Here is a 16,841-nt window from a genome sequence, read left to right as displayed (position 1 = left end):
GGATCAGGCAATCCCAAATAAAACAAAGACTCTTTCCACCAAAGGCAAGCGCCCAGTCTGGTGGACCCCAGCCATAAAAAAACTTTACAATAAGAGGAGAAAGCTATTACATGATAGAGCAAAATCCTTAAAAGGGAAGACACCCTTGATCATTATTAGTAAAAAACTGCGATCACTCATAAAATCATCCAAGGCCAATTTTGAGAGAAAAATCACCAAAGACTCAAAAGACAATCATAAGGCCTTCTTTAGCTATGTTAGAAACCTGGGTGGAAACTCCCACATATGCTCAGAATTAGTCCAAAATGATACAAAAATCACTGAACCCACAGACATTGCCAACATACTGGCAGACAGGTTCAGTACAAATCCCCCCCCCACAAAAAGAGAGATATCTATCCCAGCAGAGTGTAGCCTCCCCAACATCTCAAATGCGCAGGTGAGAACTGCTCTCTTCAAAGATAAAAACACAGCATCTATGGGACCGGATGGTGTCCCCGGCTGTGTGCTTCACAAACTCAATGAGGAACTAAACCCCCACATAAGGCAGCTGTTTAATCTTAGCCTTACCACAGGATACGTACCCAAGGAGTGGCGTACGGCAACTGTGGTCCCACTTCACAAAGGTGGTGCTTCTACGGACCCTGGAAATTACCGCCCCATAAGCTTAACAAGCCTGGTCTGTAAAGCTATGGAGAGGATCATAATGGAACTCATAAATAAAGACATAGGGGCACTACAGACATTGGATCCAACCCAGTTTGGCTTTGTCAAGGGCAGATCATGCCTTTTAAAGTTGGTCGATTTTTTTGAAACAGTCTCCAAGGCCATTGATGAGGGTAAGGCAGTCCACACAGCCTAACTTGACCTTGCAAAAACTTTTGACACAATACCCCACTCGGGTATCATAGAAAAACTCACAAGATTAAATGTAAACCCATACGTCACAAGATGGGTTGCAAACTGGCTAAAGGACAGAACCCACAGGGTCAGAGTTGCTGGCGCCATGTCAGACTCCAAGCCGGTCACAAGCGGTGACCCACAGGGCTCAGTCCTGGGCCCCCTCTTGTTCGGCATCTACTTTTCAGAATTACAGGCAAACATAGGAGGATTATGGCTGACAAAGTTTGCAGATGACTGCAAACTGGGCGCCATAGTTGAAAATACATCAGACACAGATATCCTTCAGAGGGGTCTCATAGAAATGGATAACTGGTGCCAGAGCCATGGCCTTAAGTTAAACGCCAAAAAATGTATAGTCATACCCTTTGGGAAAAACAAGGTTACCCCAGGCTACCATATAGGTGGCAATCCACTAAGCACAGAAGAGGTTATCAGGGATCTGGTGACCCAGGTTGACAGTAACCTTTCTTTTGACACTAACATTGCCAAAGTGGTTAGGAAGACCTTCTACATTGCCCACCTGATCACGAAGGGATTCACATCCAGATCAAGGGAGGTCATTGTTCCCCTGTACTCTTCACTTATCAGACCAATGATTGAGTACAATGCCCCATTCGGAATGTATCTTACCCGACACCTGCAGCAATTGGAAAGACCCCAAAAGTTCCTCACCAAAAGGATAAAGGGTCTCAAAAATATGTCATATGCTGCCCGACTGAAGGAACTCCAGCTCTATTCAGTCGCATACCGTCTGCTCAGAGGTGACCTGTGCCTGACATACAAGGCCATGTCCAACCCGGAATTAATGGACATGCTCCACCTCAAAAAATCCAAATCCACCAGAACCACAAGAGCAAGCGACTTAAACCTCAACACGGATATAAATAGGATGTGCTGGAGGGACAGATTCATCACCCAGAGACTCCCTATGCTGTGGAACAGAATCCCAGTCCATGTGAGGCAGAGCACCTCGCTGGCTCTGTTCAAGATGAATCTTGACCAGTGGATGGGAGATCGCAGGTTTACCCTGGGGATCATCTCTGTGTCAATGCTGGACAGAGGCACGGCAAACTAATGGGCATAGTATTCTTCAACCTAAGGGGTGGTGAAAGCCACAAAACTTTGGGGTAGGCTTATAAATGCCCTAGGGCAGATAGCCTAGTATGAACCTCTGAACCTATGAACCTATGGTAATGTCATTGATTATATGTTGTGTAAGTGGAGTTATTCAATGTTAGGCTGTGGCAGTGAGACATGGTAATGTGACTTATCTGTCATGTAAGTGGTGTTATTCCATGTTAGGCTCTGGCAGTGATACATCATAATGTCACTGATTATGTTTTTCACTGTTAGGCTGTGGAAGTGAGAAATGGTAGGGTCACTGACAATATGTTATGTAAGGGATGATATCGAATGTCAGACTGTGGCAGTGAGACATAGTAATGTCCCTGATTCTGTGTCATTTAAGCGGTGTTATTCAATGTTAGACTGTGGAAGTGAAACATGACTGGGTCACTGACTATTTGTTATTTAAGGGGTGATATCGAATTTCTGGCTGTGTCAGTGCGACATGGCAAAGGCACCAATTATGTGCCATGTAAGTGGTGTTACTCAATGTTAGGCAGTGGAAGTGAGACATAGTAGAGTCACTGACTCTGTGTTATGTAAGTGGTGATATCGAATGTCAGGCTGGGCAGTGAGACATGGTAATGTCACTGATTATGTGGCATGTAAGTGGTGCTACTCAATGTTAGGCTGTGGCAGTGAGACATGGTAGTATCACTTATTATGTGTCATGTAAGCTGTGTTATTCAGTGTTAGGCTGTGGCACTGAGACATGGTAATGTCCCTGATTCTGTTTAATTAAGTGCTGTTATTCAATGTTAGACTCTGGAAGTGAGACATGATGGGGTCACTAACTATACATTATGTAAGAGGTGATATCAAATGTCAGGCTGTGGCAGTGAGACATGGTAACATCACTGATTATGTGGCATGTAATGGTAACATCACTGATTATGTGGCATGTAAGTGATGTTATTCGGTGTTAGGCTGTGGCAGTGACATGGTAATGTCACTGATTATGTATCATGTAAGCAGTGTTCTTCAGTGTTAGGCAATGTCAGTGATACAAGGTAATGTCACTGATTATGTATCATGTAAGCTGTGTTTTTCAGTGTTAGACTGTGGCAGTGAGATATGTTAATGTCACTGATTATGTATCATGTAAGCACTGTAACTCAGTGTTAGGCTGTGGAAGTGAGACATGGTTGTGTCACTGACTATATGTTATGTAAGAGGTGATATTGAATGTCAGGCTGGGCAGTGAAACATGGTAATGTCACTGATTCTTTGTCATGTAAGTGGCATAATTCAATGTTAGGCTATGGAAGTGAGACACGATAGAGTCACTAACTATATGTTATGTAAGGGGTGATATCACATGTCAGGCTGTGGCAGTGAGACATGCTAATGTCATTAATTATGTGTTGTGTAAGCAGTGTTATTCAGTGTTAGGCTGTCTCACTTACATGACACAGAATTGGTGTGCCACTGCATGACATTCGATATAACCCCTTGCATAACATATAGTCAGTGACCCTACGATGTCTCACTTCCACAGCTTAACATTGAAAATTACCGCTTACATGACAAAGAACTAGTGACATTACCATGTTTCACTGCCCAGCCTGACATTTGATATCACTCTTTACATAACATACAGTCACTGACCCTACCATGTCTCACTTCCACAGCCTAACATTGAATAACACCACTTACATGGTACATAATCAGTGACATAAACATGTCTCACTGCCACAGCCTGAAATTTGATATCACCCCTTACATAATATATAGTCAGTGACCCTAGCATGTATCACTTCCACAGCTTAACATTGAATTAGGCTGCTTACATTCATAGGTTCATAGGCTGGTACTAGGCTATCAGCCCTAGGGCCTATACAAGCCTAGCCATAACAATTCCCTGGCTATTTCTTCCCACACTATTTACTTCTCTGGACCCCTGTCTAGCAGGGCAACTGACATGATCCCTGGGGTGAATTTCCTTTCTTCCATCCAATCATCAAGGTTCCTTTTGAAGAGGGCCAGAGAGGCACTCTGCTTGACATGTATGGGCAATCTAGTCCAGAGTCTGGGGAGTCTCTGGGTCAGGAACCTATCCCTTCAGCATGTTTTTTTATTGTGATGACAAGGTTTAGATCCCTGGAGCATGTGGCTCTGAGTGATTAGGATTTCTTTAAGTGTAGCATGTCCAACAGCTCTGGGTTTGACATGGCCTTGTATGTTAAGCAGACATCGCCTCTGAGTGGACGATATGCAACAGAGTATAGCTGGAGTTTTTTAAGGTGGTCAGCATAGGGCATCTGATTTAGGCCTGTGATTCTGTTAGTGAGGTATTTTTGCGGCCTTTCCAGTTGTTGCAGATGTCTTGAGAGGTACATACCAAATGGGGCATTGTATTGTATAATGGGTCTAATGAGGGATGAGTACAGTGGGACAATGACCTCCTTTTTTCTGGATGAAAAGCCCTTAGTGATGAGGTGTGCCACATAGAAGGATTTCCTGACTGTTGTGGTGATGTGGTTATCGAAGGTGAGACCACTGTACACCTGTGTATAGGTTCATATATAATCAGTGGAATTACCATGTCACACTGCCACGGCCTGACATTCGATACCACTCCTTGCATAACATATAGTCAGTGATCCTACCATGTCTCACTTCCACAGTCTAACATTGAATAGCACTGCTTAAATGGCACAGAATCAGTGACATTACAATTTGTCAATGCCACAGCCTGACATTCGAAATCACCCCTTACATAACACATAGTCAGTGACCCTACCATGTCTCACTTCCACAGCCTAACATTGAATAACACCACTTACATGACACATAATCAGTGATATTACCATGTCTCACTGCCACAGCCTGACATTCTATATCACCCCTTACATAACACAGAGTCAGTGACTCTACCATGTCTCACTTCCATTGCCTAACATTGAATAACACCATAAGCATTGCAAACAATCAGTGACACTGCCATGTCTCACTGCCCAGTCTGACATTCAATATCACCACTTACATAACATATAATCAGTGACCCTACCATGTCTCACTTGCACAGCCTAACATTGAATAACACCGGTTACATGACACATAATCAGTGACATTATGATGTATCACTGCCACAGCCTAACATTGAATTACACCGCTTACATTACACATAATCAATGACATTACCATATCTTACTGCCACAACCTAACACTGAATAACAGCAGATACATGCCACATAATCAGTGACATTAACATGTCTCACTGCCACAGCCTGACATTCGATATCACCCCTTACATAACATATAGTCAGTAACCCTACCATGCCTCACTTCCACAGTTTAACATTGAATAACACTGCTTACATGACACATAATCAGTGACATTACCAAGTCTCTCCACCATGGCCTTACATTGAATAACACCACTTATGTGACACAGAAGCAGTGACATTACCATGTCTCACTGCCACAGCCTGACATTCAATATCACCCATTACATAACATATAGTCAGTGAGCCTACCATGTCTCACTTCTGCAGCCTAACACTGAATAACACAGCTTACATGACACATAATAAGTGACATTACCATGTCTCACTGCCACAGCCTAACACTGAATAACACCACTTACATGACACATAATCAGTGACATTACCATGTCTCACTGCCACAGCATGACATTCAATATCACCCCTTACATAACATATAGTCAGTGACCCTACCATGTCTCACTTCTACAGTCTAACATGGAATAACACAGCTTACATAACACATAATCAGTGACAATAATAGTAATAATAATAATAATAATAATAATAATAATAATAATAATAATGATATTAATGTTTGTAAAATAACTTCACCCTAGTTGAAACGTGGTTCACTAACATCAAACTTCTTCTTAATCCCAAAAAAACAAACTAATTATTTTCAGCCCTGGCAGAGCTCTTCCCCTAAATAATAATTTCACCATTAGCTCCAAAGAAAACATTCAAATCAGTCCAACCACACACTGTAAACTGCTAGGCATAGAAATAGATGATAGCCTGTGGTTCGACATCCACATAGCACAAACCATTAAGAAAGTTAATAAAAAACTTGGTCTCCTCTACAGGAACAAACAGTTTATGACAAAACATAGCAAAGTAACCATCTCAAGGACTCATCTTTTATCCACCCTCCTCTATGGCTCTCCCATCTTGACCAATCTCCACCAAACTGATGTAAATAATATGGAATTTTGCTACAACAAGATTGCCAAGTTTGCTACTGAAGCCTCATATAGATCCCACCACTGTCTATCCCTTAAGCAACTCAACTGGCTTGAGTTGCCTCATATACTCCTGCTCAATCAACTCTCTATAGTGTACAAACTCTACTACCTTCCTCAGATAGCTCCAGCACTTCAGCACTTAATTCAGCCTTAAGATCTAGTAACCAGAACCTCATAACTGTCATCAAACATAAAAACAAAGCGGGTAAGTCCCTCTTTGCCAACACCATTGTCAAAACCTAGAACACACTACCAAGCCAAATAACTTCTACAACTTCCTTTAGTCAATTCAAAAAACTCCTGAAAACCCACTATCTAAATAACCGGCTATGCTCATGCCACTCACCAGGCTAATCCATACCAAGAGAATTTGTCAGGGTGCAGCTATGTATAAACAGTTTCTCCCCTGAAAGCTTCCAAACCCATGTACCTTTACCTTACAAAACTTATAACTGCAAAAGAAAACAAAAGTACCTCTGCTTGTCCACTGTAAGAAATGTTAATCACTAGCATGATGTCCTGTTGTGTGTATATATGCTATATCTATGTTTGTTAATCATCAGCATGCTGTCCTGATGTGTGTATATATGCTATAAGTATGTTTGTTAATCACTGGCATGTTGACCTGATGTGTATATATGTCATATGTATGTATGTTCTACTTGTCTTTACTCTCATGTAATGTATTGTAATGTGGAGCTTTTCTCCCCGGGCCTCGGCTGAAAATGGACCTGTGTCCAGTCAGACTTTCCTGGTAAACAAATGTAAAATAAAATAAATAAATAAAATAAAATAAAAGCGGTGATATTCAGCGTTAGGCAGTGGAAGTGAGACATGGTAGGGTCACTGACTTTGTGTTATGTAAGGGGTGATATCGAATGTCAGGCTGTGGCAGTGAGACATGGTAATGTCGCCGATTATGTGGCATATAAGTGGTGTTCTTCAATGTTAGGCTGTGGAAGTGAGACGTAGTACAGTCACTGACAATGTGCTATGTAAGGGGGTGATATTGAATGTCAGGCTGTGGCATTGCCTCATTGTAATGTCACTGATTTTGTGCTATTTAAGTGGTGTTATTCAATGTTAGACTGTGGAAGTGAGACATGGTAGAATCACTGGCTATATATTATGCAAGGGGTGGTATCGAATGTCAGGCTGTGGCAGTGTGACATGGTAATGCCACTGATTATGTATTATGTAAGCAGTGAAATTCAATGTTAGGCTGTGGAAGTTATACATGATAGGGTCATTGACTATATGTTATGTAAGGGGTGATATTGAATGTCAGGCTGTGGCAGTGGGACATGGTAATGTCAATTATCATGTGTCTGTGTCATGTAAATGGTTTTATTCAATGTTAGGCTGTGGAAGTCAGACATAATAGGGTCACTGACTATATGTTATGTAAGGGCTGATATCCAATGTCAGGCTGTGGCAGTGAGAAATGGTAATGTCACTGATTATGTGGCATGTCAGTGGTGTTGTTCAATTTTTGGCTGTGGCAGTGAGACATGGTAATGTCACTGATTATGTGGCATGTAAGTGGTGTTATTCAGTGTTTGGCTGTGGCAGTGAGACATGGTAATGTCACTGATTATGTTCATAGGTTCATAGGTAGGTACTAGACTATCAGCCTAAGGACCTAAGTAAGCTTAGCCAACAAGGTTCCCTGGCTTACGCCACCCAAGAAAGTTAATTTCCTGTGCCCCTGGGTGTATTTCCCATTTTCCATCCACTCAACAAAATATTTATTGAAAACTGCTAATGAGGAACTTTGTTTGATAGAGAAGGGTAGCTTGTTCCAGAGTATAGGAAGTCTCTGGGACAGGAATCTATCCTTCCAGCATGTCCTGTTTATTGTGGTGACAAGGTTTAGGTCCTTAGAGTGTGTAGCTCGGAGGGATTGGGATTTATTTAGGTGTAGTATGTCAAGCAGCTCTGGTTTTAACATAGCATATTAGGCAGAGATATCCTCCAAGAAGGCGATATGCTACAGAGCAAAGCTGGAGTTTTTTGAGACGGCCAGTGTAGGGCATCTGTTTGAGGCCAGTAACCCTCTTTGTGAGGTACTTCTGTGGCCTTTCCAGCTGGGGTAGATGTCTTGTGAGGTACATTTCAAAAGGGGCTTTGTACTCTATAATGGGTCTAATGAGTGCCAAGTAGAGGGGAGCAATGACCTCTTTTTTCTTGGATGAGAACCCTTTTGTGATGAGGTGTGCCACATAGAAGGATTTCCTGACTACTGTGGCGATGTGATTATCAAAGGAGAGACTACCATCCACCTGGGTCCCAAGGTCTCTTATCACACATTCAGCGTTAGTAAACTGCCGTTTATGTGGTAGTTCATGGGTACAGAGTTTTTACCAAAGGGGATGTCAGTGCACTTTTTGGCATTGAGCTTGATGCCATGCCTCTGACAACAGACATCTGTCTCACTGAGGCCCTTTTGTAGGATTTCCCCATCATTTGGGGACTCGACTGTGGCTCCTAGTTTGCAGTCATCTGTGAACTTCATTAGTCAGATGCCTTCTGTGTTAGCCTGTGCTTCAGATAAGTAGATACCAAACAGGAAAGGTCCCAGGACTGAACCATGTGGCACTCCACTTGTCACTGGTTTGAAGTCAGATTTGAAGTCTGCGACTTTTACACTGTGGATTCTGTCAGTGAGCCAGTGTGCAACCCATCTTGTGACATAGGGATTTATGCCTAGTTTAGTGAGTTTAGCAATAATAAAAGAATGAGGGATGATGTTGAAAGTCTTGGCGAGGTCAAGATAGACTGTGTGAACCACCTTACCCTCATCTACGGCATTGGTGACTGCCCCAATGAAGTCGATCAGGTTCAGAAGGCATGATCTGTCTTTCACAAACCTGAACTGGGTGGGGTCCAGAGTTTGGAGTTTACCAATGTCTTTGTTTATGAGTTCCATGATGATACATTCCATGGCTTTGCAGACCAGGCTTGTCAGGCTAATAGGGTGATAGTTCCCAGGATGAGTGATGGCTCCCCCTTTTTGGAGTGGGATAACTGTTTCTGTGCACCCTTCAGTGGGCACAAAGCCTGACATGAGACTATGATTGAACATGATGCTTAGGTGGGGAGCCAGTTCGTTCTGAAGTTCGTGTAAAACGCAGCCTGGGATGTTGTCTGGTCCCATGGATGCTGTGTTTTTGGCTTTAGAGAGTGCAACTTTTACCTTTACAAATGTGATTACAGGGACTCTGCATTCATCCTGTATAGATATGGGCCCTTTAGGGGGTGAGAGGGGGGGGGATAAAGTTAGCACTGAACCTGTCTGCCAGGATGTTGGCAATATCAGTTGGTTCTGAATATTTAGTGCCATTGTGCTGTAACTCAGAGCTGATCTGAGTGTTGCCATTGAGATTCTTGACATAGCTATAAAATGCTTTGTGGTTGTCCTTAGAATTAGTGGTGATTTTGTTTTCATAGCTAGCTTTGGAGGATCTTATAAGGGATCTCAACTTCTTACTGAGGCTGACCAGGGAGCTCCTCTACTCATGAGATTTTACTCTCTTTTGCAAAAGTTTCTTCCTTCTCTTGTAGAGTTTGTTTATGGCAGGGGACCACCAGTTTGGCTTCCTTTTTTTGAGGATAGTGTCTTGGTTCTGTTTGGGATAGCACGATCCATGCACTTGTGTAAGTGCTTATAGAGTGCATCTGTGTAGGAGTCAGCAGTTGTAACTGTATTGTCCATCTGCATGGGTGTCATGAAGTTTACCACTTCTGTCTTAAGAAGCATGAAGTTGGTTTTGGAGAAATTTTTTACCATGGTTTCTTTAATGGTGGGTGGGGGTGGGATGCGGATATCTAGGGTGATTAGCTTATGGTCAGATCTGACCAACGAGGAGTTGACTACAAGTGTGGAACACCAGTTAGTCATGTTGATAATGACTAGGTCTAGGATATTGTGGCCTCTGGTGAGGGTGTGGATAAGGTGATCCAGGGTACTGGAATTGATCAATTCCAGAAAGCACTGAGTGAAGGAGTTGGTACATGAGTAGTTTTCCCATGTAATGGTAGGGTAGTTGAAATTGCCCATTATTAAGGTGTTTGGTTGAACCCTAATATTTTCCAGTATATCAAGACAAGAGGAGTAGGAATCCTGGGTCATGATGGGGGATCTGTAGTAAGCTACAGTTTGGATTGCAGTTTTGCCCAGAGTTAGTTGCACTTGGATAACCTCAGATGCATTATTCTGTGCAACTAGCCTGGAGGTGTGGATATCCTAAATGAATATGGACACACCACCGCCTTTGGTGTTCCAGACCAGGTTACATGGCCGAAAAGTGTGGTATGAGTTATAGCCTGGTATTGCTGGGTTGCTCTCTAGAGCCTTGAACCAGGTCTCTGTTACTTCACAGATGTCGATGTTCTCCATTCTAAGGAGTGCCTTGAGTGAGTGCATTTTGAAATTTACACTTCTAGCATTGAGTAGCATTACCCTCAGTTTTTGCTTGCCTGTTCCTGTTATGGTGGTGAATTTGTCATTTGAACCTTGCTTAAAAAAGGCACTATAGGTGTGGCAAGACCGTTAGCCAGTATCCGGAATCCCAGGGGTGACAGGTGCAGGCCATCTCTGGCAAAGCATCATGGTCTGTCGACTATGTCATCCCAGGCAGACAGATACTGGATCCCTTAGAATGACACCAGAAGCTTAGCCAATTGTTGAAGTCAATCATTTTGACCTTGTACTGCGGTATAATTCTGGGCGATGGCAGGATGTGACTCAGGGATAGGGTCATACCTGCCTAGGCTACAAAATCGGAGAGCTCTTTCATGTCTCTTTTCATGTAGTACAGGGAGGTATGTCTCAGGTGATTCACACCAACAATGACAATGGCAAAGTCATATTTGTACTTCCTGTGGAGTGACCTGAGTGCTTGGGTTATGTGGCGGATCCTGGCACCCGACAGGCAGATGACAGTAACCTTGTCCTTGTTTAGCCTGGTGAGTGGGACATCAGTGTGCCCGACTATAGAGTCACCTATGACTAGTGTGTTGGGTACGTTGTTTTGTCTTATGGGCTGTAGTTTATTGGCACACTGAGTCTGTGGGTTATGTGTCATTTAGGTTGTGTTAGGGGTGGAGGTTGCTTGCATATCTGCTTTGGAGGTCTCTGTTCATTGAGCAGATTATTAATGAGAGCCTCGGTGAATGTTTTTGTGTTTCTATGTGTGGATTTCGTGGTGTAGGTTTAGTGGGACTATGTGATGAGTGTGATGTGGTGAAAGTGTTTACCTTCTCCTCTTGACTGTCAAGTTCAGTCTTGGTTGGAGAGAACTTTACCTCCAGTTTGGCTAGATAAGTGCATCTCTCACAGGTTGTCGTGTTGTGTGGTACGAGGAGAGGGTTGTCTGTGTACATGAGTCAATTGCTACATTGCCCCAAGATGCCCAGATTCATCAGATAGACAGGAGAGAACACTGGAAGCTGACCCTTCAACATGCCTGAATAAAAAAAAATACTTTCCTCCAGACAAGTGAGGAAAGTGAGTATAAGAGCTGTTTGTCCTCTAAGCAAGTGTGGAAAGTAAGTACAAAAACTGTTTTCCTTTAGGTAAAGAGGAAGGTTGAGTGCTGTAGTAATTTGTAACTTATTTGGTGCTAACAAGAAGTTCTGAACAAGTGCTGAGCACAAATATGCAAATTCAAGTGCTAAAACTAAGAATCTGTACCTGGATCTTGTGGTGGATAGGCTGCCTAGTACTTACCACTCCCACTGATAAGATAGAATGCTTCCCTACAACACAGAAAGGCTTGGTGGGCTCAGAAACATATAAACAGTCTGTATCTGGACTTGACTAGTTACAAGAAAGGTGGGAAACAAGCGCAAACATGGGCTTTTAAACCAGAAAGTTGAAAGAGATGGAAAAACTGCCCAAATGGCCAATAAACTACAACTTCTGGGTAAGAAACCACTCTTGTGGTAGATAGGCAACCTACTGCTTACCACTTCCATTGATAAGCTAGAAGGATTTCCCCCAACACAGAAAGGCTTGGAGGGCTCAAAAGCTTACAAGCAATCCTGGATACAACAAATCTGTATCTGGACGAGACTAGTTAGAGGAAAGGTGGGAAACAAGCGCAAATGTGGACTTTTAAACCAGAAAGTTGAAAGAGATGGAAAAACTGCCCAGACAGCCAATAAACTACAATTTCTGGGCCAGAAACTACTCTTGTGGTAGATAGGCTACCTAGTGCTTACCTCTCCCACTGATAAGCTAGAAGGCTTCCCTCCATCACAGAAAGGTGTGCGGGGCTCAGAAGCTTACAAACAGTCCTGAATACAGCAAATCTTTATCTGGACTAGAGTAGTTACAGGAAAGGTGGGAAACAAGCCCAAATGCAGGCTTTTAAACCAGAAAGTAGAAAGAGATGGAAAAACTGCCAAATGGCCAATAAACTACAATTTCTGGGCCAGAAACTACTCTTGTGGTAGATAGGCTACCTAGTGCTTACCACTCCCACTGATAAGCTAGAAGGCTTTCCACCAACACAGAAAGGCTTTGGGGGCTCAGAAGCTTGCAAACAGTCCTGGATACAGCAAATCTGTATCTGGACAAGACTAGTTACAGGAAAGGTGTGAAAAAGCACAGACGTAGGCTTTTAAACCAGATGGGTCATGTAAACAGTGTTATTCAATGTTAGGCTATGGCAGTGATACATGGTAATGTCACTGATTATGCATCATGTAAGCAGTGTTATTCAATGTTAAACTGTGGAAGTGAGACATGATAGGGTCACTGACTGTTATGTAAGAGGTGATATCAAATGTCAGGCAGTGGCAGTGCGACATGGTAATATCATTGACTATGTGCCATGTAAGTGGTGTTATTCAGTGAAAGGCAGTGGATGTGAAAACTAGTAGGGTCACTGACTCTGTGTTATGTAAGTGGTGATATCAAATGTCAAGCTGGGAAGTGAAACAAGGTAATGTCACTGATTCTTTGTCATGTAAGCAGTGTTATTCAATGTTAGGCTGTGGAAGTGAGACATGTTAGTTTCACTAACTGTATGTTATGTAAGGGGTGATATTGAATGTCAGGCTGTGGCAGTGAGACATGGGAATGTCACTAATCATATGTCATGTAAGTTGTGTTATCCAATTTTAGGCTGTGGCAATGAGACATGTTAATGACACTGTTTATGTGTCATGTAAGTGGTGTTATTCAATGTTAGGCTGTGGCAGTGAGACATGGTAATGTCACTGATTATGTGTCATATTAAGCAGTGTTCTTCAATGTTAGGTTGTGGAAGTGAGACATGGTAGGGTCACTGACTATATGTTATGTAAGGGGTGATTTTGAATGTCAGGCTGTGGCAGTGAGACGTGGTAATGTGACTGATTCTTTGTCATGTAAGCAGTATTATTTAATGTTAGGCAGTGGAAGTGAGACATGGTAGTGTCACTGCCTATATGTTATGTAACGGGTGATATCGAATATCAGGCTGTGGCAGAGAGACATGGTAATGTTACTGATTCTGTGTCATGTAAGCTGTGTTATTCAATATGACACTTTGGCAGTGAACATGGTAATGTCACAAATTATGTGTCATGTAAATGGTGTTATTCAATGTTAGGCTGTGAAGAAGTGAGACATTTTAGTTTCACTGACTATATGTTATGAAAGGGGTGATATCGAATTTCAGGCTGTGGCAGTGAGACATGGTAATGTGACTGATTCTTTGTCATGTAAACGGTATTATTTAATGTTAGGCAGTGGAAGTGAGACATGGTAATGTCGCTGATTATGTGGCATGTAAGTGGTGCTATTCAATGTTAGGCTTTGCAGTGAGACATGGTAATGTCACTGATTATGTGTCATGTAAGTGGTGTTTTTCAATGTTAAGCTGTGGCAGTGAGACATGGTAATGTCTCTGATTATGTGTCATTTAAGCGGTGGTATTCAATGTTAGGCTGTGGTATTGAGGCATGGTAATATCACAGATTATGTGTCATGTAAGTGATGTTATTCAGTGTTATAGTGTGGAAGTGAGACATGGTAATGTCACTGATTATATGTCATGCAAGTGGTGTTATTCAATGTTAAGAGACATGATCTGCCTTTTACAAACCCGAACTGGGTGGGGTCTAGAGTTTGGAGATTACCAATGTTTTTGTGTATAAGATCCATGATGATACGTTCCATGGCCTTACAGACCAGGCTCATTAGGCTAATGTGGCAGTAGTTCCCGGGGTCCGTGGTGGCTCCCTCTTTGTGGAGTGGGATAACTGTCACTGTGTGCCATTCAGTGGGCAGAAGGCCTGAGGTGAGGCTATGATTGAACATGGTGCTTAAGTGGGGTGCCAGGTATTTATGCAGTTCATGTAGAATGCAGTCTGGTATGTTGTCAGGTCCCATGGATGCTGTGATCTTGGCTTTGTAGAGTTTATTTTTTATCTGTGCAGCCGTGATTACAGGAACTTTGCATTCTTCTGGTATAGAGATGGGCCCTTTAGGGGGTGAGAGGGGGGTAAAGTTAGCACTAAATCTATCTGCCAGGATGTTGGTAATATCAGTTGGTTCGTATATTTAGTGCCATTGTGCTGTAACTCAGAGAGCAGATCTGAGTGATGCCATTGAGATTCTTGACATAGCTATAGAATACTTTGTGGTTGTCTTTAGAATCAGTGGCGATTTTGTTTTCATAACTAGCTTTGGAGGATTTTATGAGGGATCTCAGCTTCTTACTGAGGCTGACCAGGGAGTTCCTCCAATCATGGGATTTTACTCTATTTTGCAATAGTTTTTTTCTTCTATTGTAGAGTCTGTTTATGGCAGGGGACCACCAGATTGGCTTCTTTTTTTTTGGAGGATAGCATCTTAGTTCTGTTAGGGATAGCATGATCCATGCACTCGTGTAAGTGCTTATAAAGTACATTTGTGTAAGATTCAGCAATCATACCTCTATTGTCTGTCTGCATGGCTGTCATGAAGTTTGCCACTTTTGTCTTAAGAAGAATGAAGTTGGCTTTGGAGAAATGTTTTACAGTGGTTTCCCTAATTGGGGGTGGGGGCGGGATGTGGATGTCTAGGGTGATTAGCTTGAGGTCAGATCTGACCAATGAGGAATTCACCTGTGGTGTGGAACACCAGTCTCCCATGTTGGTAATGACCAGGTCTAGGATATTGCTGCCCCTGGCAGGGGTGTGAATAAGTTGATCCAAGGCATTGGAATTTATGAATTCCAGAAAATGTTGAGCAAAAGAGCTGGCACATGAGTAGTTTTCCCAGTTAATGGTGGGGTAGTTGAAATCTCCCATTATTAGGGTGTTGGGTTGTACCCTAATATTTTCCAGTGTATCAAGAAATGAGGAGTGGGAATCTTGGGGCATGGTGGGGGATCTGTAGCAAGTTGCAATGGATTGTGGTCTTGCCCAGAGTTAGCTGCACTTGGATAATCTTGGATGCATTATACTGAGCAACTACCCTGGAGGCGTGGATATCCTTAATAAATATGGACACGCCTCCACCTTTAGTGTTTCGGTCCAGGTTAGGTGGCCGAAAGGTGTGGTATGAATTATAGCCTGGTAATGCAGGGGTGCTCTCTGGAGCCTTGAACCAGGTCTCTGTCACTTCACAGATGTCGATGTTCTACATTTTAAGGAGTGCCTCGAGTGAATGCATTTTGAGGTTTAGACTTCTAGCACTGAGTAGCATTACCCTCAGATTTTGCTTGCTTGTACCTGTTAAGGTGCTGAATTTGTCATTTGAACCTTGCCTAAAAAAGGCACTATAGGAGTGGCAACAGCCTTAGCCAGTATCTGGAATCCCAAGGGCAACAAGCGCAGGCCATCTATGGCAAAGCATCGTGGTCTGTCAGTCATGTCATCCCAGGCAGATAGATACTGAATCCCATTAGAATGACACCAGAAGCTTAGCTAATTGTTGAAATCAGTCATTTTGTCCTTGACTGTGGTATCATTCTGGGTGATGGCAGGATGCGACTCTGTGCTACGGTCATACCTGCCTGGGCTCCATGACCAGAGATCTCCTCCATGTCTCTTTTCATGTAGTTCAAGGAGGTACATCTCAGGTCATTCACACCAACAAGGACAATGACAGACTCATATTTGTACTTGTTGTGGAGTAACCTCACTGTGTGCATTATGTGGCAGATCTTGGCACCCAACAGGCAATCTGGCAGTAACTTTCTCCTTGTTTAGCCTGGTGAGTGGAACATCAGTGTGCCTGACTATAGAGTCACCTATGACTAGAGTGTTGGGTACGTTGTTATGCCTTATGGGATATGGTTGAGTGGCACACTGAGTTTGTAGGTATGTGTCATTTGGGTTGTGTTGGGGGGTGTAGGTTGCTTGCGGTTCAGCTTTGTAGGTCTCTGTTGCTTGAGCAGACTTTTATTGAGAGCCCCCACAAATGTAGGTGTGTGTTTTGTGTTTCTATGTGTGTGTTTTGGTGGTGTAGGTTTTGAGGGGCTATGTGATGAGTGTGGTGTGGTGCAAGTGTTTACCTTCTCCTCTTGACTGCCTAGTCCAGTCTTGGATGAAGAGAGCTTTGCTTCCAGTTTGGCTATATAAGTGCATCTCTCACAGGTTGTAG

This window comes from Protopterus annectens, chromosome 16.part0 (assembly GCF_019279795.1).
Source record: "Protopterus annectens isolate FY-2018-M chromosome 16.part0, PAN1.0, whole genome shotgun sequence".
Classification (NCBI taxonomy): Eukaryota; Metazoa; Chordata; order Ceratodontiformes; family Protopteridae; genus Protopterus; species Protopterus annectens.
This window is presented reverse-complemented; position numbering follows the sequence as displayed.